The following is a 3,234-nucleotide window of genomic DNA, read 5'->3' as shown; positions in this document are numbered from 1 at the left end:
CTTGCTATGGCCAATAGAATACAGAAGAAATGATGTGTTGCCATTTTTAAGTGTAGGTCCAGAAGTTTTAAAATGCTTAGCTTCTTCCTCTAATGTAATCTGCCTCTACTAGGAGAGCAAGCTTAGGCTAACCTGCTGGAGACAATGCAAAGCACAGTTAAGTTGCCCAAGCTAAGGACCCTCAACCATCCAGTCCCTAGCAGAGCTACCTTCTGATGAGAAAAGCATGATTGAGCCCAGAGATCAGTGGAGCCTGGTCCAGATGACCAGAACCTCTCAAAAATTCATAGATTCAAAGTTTTGGGGTAGTTTATTATAGATCAGAGATAAAAGATACATATATCCTCAGAATTTATAGTACTGATAGACATAATATTAACTATAAGAAAAGAAACTATAGAACCCAAATGACAATTAGAAGTCTATAATTCTCTTTCACTAACTTTGCCCAAATTATTTGAATGTAGGACTTCAACAATCCCTCCTTGCTTTTTGTCTTAATATACTAACAACTACATTTCTGCTTTAATAGTCTGTAGAGCACATTTTGGAAACTTCTTTAGAATTCAGAAATAATATAACATTGAAAGGATAGTTTACCAGAGCTTAAAAAGTAGGAATGCTTCTATTGCTTCTACTTACTTTGAAATGATTAGTTACTTTGACTAAATTTGGTCAGATTTGTTACATGTATTCTTTAAAGTACTTATTTTTCCCCCTTTTTGTGTCTTTGCTAAAAATGCCATCAATTCTCACGGTTCCAATAAAAAAATTTTTAAAGGCCATATTATGCCAGACGTGTGCAGATTAATCATTCACACTGAGTCATGTGCATATCTGATTAAATTGTTCAATGGTAGATGACTTATGGGTCAATATTAAATTATACATGTATGAAGTTCTCAAAATGCTAGACACAACTGAAAAGATAAGAAATCAGGCAATGAAATAGAAAATAATACTTTAGATATCAGTTGAGTGTTACTGAGCAAACTTTAATTTTCCTGCCATGCAAAAAAATGTCTGCTTTACCTCCTAATATAATGCTTGTGTGTTATAGTAAATGTAATATTTCCTGAGATGAAATCTTATTTGATTTTATCATGATATTTAGTGTAAACATTGTAAATAAAAGTGTTGCTTTTATTTTTTTATTTTTTCATTTTATTGCAATTCACTTTATTGTACTTCACAGATAATGCATTTTTTAGAAATCAAGGTTTGTGGCAACCCTGCATCAAGCAAATCTGTCAGTGTTGTTTTTCCTAGAGGCTCAGATGATGGTTAGCATTTTTTAACAATAAACTATTTTTTAATTAAGGTATGTAAATTGCTTTTTTAGACATAATGCTGTTGCACATTTAATAGATAGTATAGTGCAAATATAACTTATATGCATTGGGAAACCAAAAAATTCATGTAACACACTTTATTGAACTATTCACTTTATTGCAATGGTCTGGAACTGAACTCACAGTATCTGTTGCTTTTAAATTTAAGCAACTTTAGGATATTAATAAACAGTTGAATTTTACATGAGAATATAAAAATTGATTTATTCTTGTAAGTTTCTTTCTAAATTGTCATCTCTGCCATCTATCTGGAAAGCTATCATGCTTTTCCTAGATTTGCAATTTAAGATCTCTTGATTTTACAAACTTGTATAGTTGTAAAATTTGATTTTTGATCAAAAGTCAGCTGTAAATTAATTTAACACTGATTAAATGTAGACGGTTATGAAAGAGATTTTAAAATTCATACCAGAGGTTTATTACTTTTAGCAAAATAATAACATTTGACTATAATCATTAACTTCTATTTTTTAAATTTTTATTAAGTATTAATGCTTATTTAAGTTGAGCCAATACAGCTATAGTTATTTCCCTGATTAAAGGAAAACATTACATTAAATAACATTTGATGACAACAGGCAATTCTATATAACATTAAAATCTACATTTAATGACTAGTGAGTTGGTAGTCATTTCAACTGAAAAATAATGATAGCTTCTCAATCTAGAAATTTATTTTTAAATATAACTAGATATGTGCTCAAGTATTTACATGTAACACTATCTATACAGCATTATTTACAAAAATAATCAATAAATAAAATATTAGAAATTATAAAGGTCAGATTTATTGTGATATATTTAGAGAATGGAATGCCAATTATTCCAAAACTTAAAGTGTTCAAATAATATTTAAAGGCATGTGGATATCCTGTTGGTATACTAGTAAGAGGAGAGAGAAGATAATAAAACAATATACATAATGTAAGTCTAGTTTTTATAATTGAAATTTAATCACGTTCATAGGATGGATATTGAATGTATAAATTCTGGCCTAGACTTGATTTCTTTTTTTACTTCAATTTTCTCATTCTTAAAATGGAAGCAATAATAGTATTTATCACATATGGTTATAATGAGGATTAAATTAGTCAACATTTGTAAAGTGCTTAGAATGGTAAATAGAAAGAACTCAATAAAAATTAGTTTTTAACTACTATTGCATTTAATTGACTTCAAATTTATTTCTTGATCATAGAAATGCTTTTAATCTAGGCTCTCTTTTCATTATCCATGTCACTGCATTACTATAAGACCATAATATTAGTAATTAGAAACATCGTAATAGCTTCCTAACTGGTCAGGCCAATAACATCTTTTTCTCTTCATGGCTTTTGGAAGCAGTCATATTTTGTTGAGTATAATTAGGTATATTCTACATTGACGTAACTATATGAATTACTGTAATTCTGGAAAGTGCTTAAATGAATTGTTAAGTATCTCTGACTTTGCATGTGTTGAGCAATAGACAATGTGTGAGACATCATGAATTAATGCATAATAAATTAATAAAGACTATTGTAAAATTGATTTTGGTGTTGATTTAGGCTTTATTTTCACATTTGCTATACATTTTGTAATATATAAAGTTAATACATTTGTGATATATAAGAACATTTATTGATGAGTGAAATTATTAGTGAATTTAAACCCATGGCATTAATTACTATATATATACCAACAACTTCTTTATCTACAGTCACTATCTCTTTCTTCTCTCTCAAGAACCAACATTCTATGTTGAACCAACATTTTATGTTGGAAATTTCATCAGGCACATCAGTTACATCAGATGCAACATATTCAGAATGAAACACACTGATTTTCTCTAAATCTATTATTTTCTATGTGAATGAATAGCACATAATTCACCTTGTATCAC

Source organism: Pteropus medius, unplaced genomic scaffold (genome assembly GCF_902729225.1).
Source record: "Pteropus medius unplaced genomic scaffold, Ma_sr-lr_union100, whole genome shotgun sequence".
NCBI lineage: Eukaryota > Metazoa > Chordata > Mammalia > Chiroptera > Pteropodidae > Pteropus > Pteropus medius.
Note: the sequence above shows the minus strand (reverse complement) of the source record.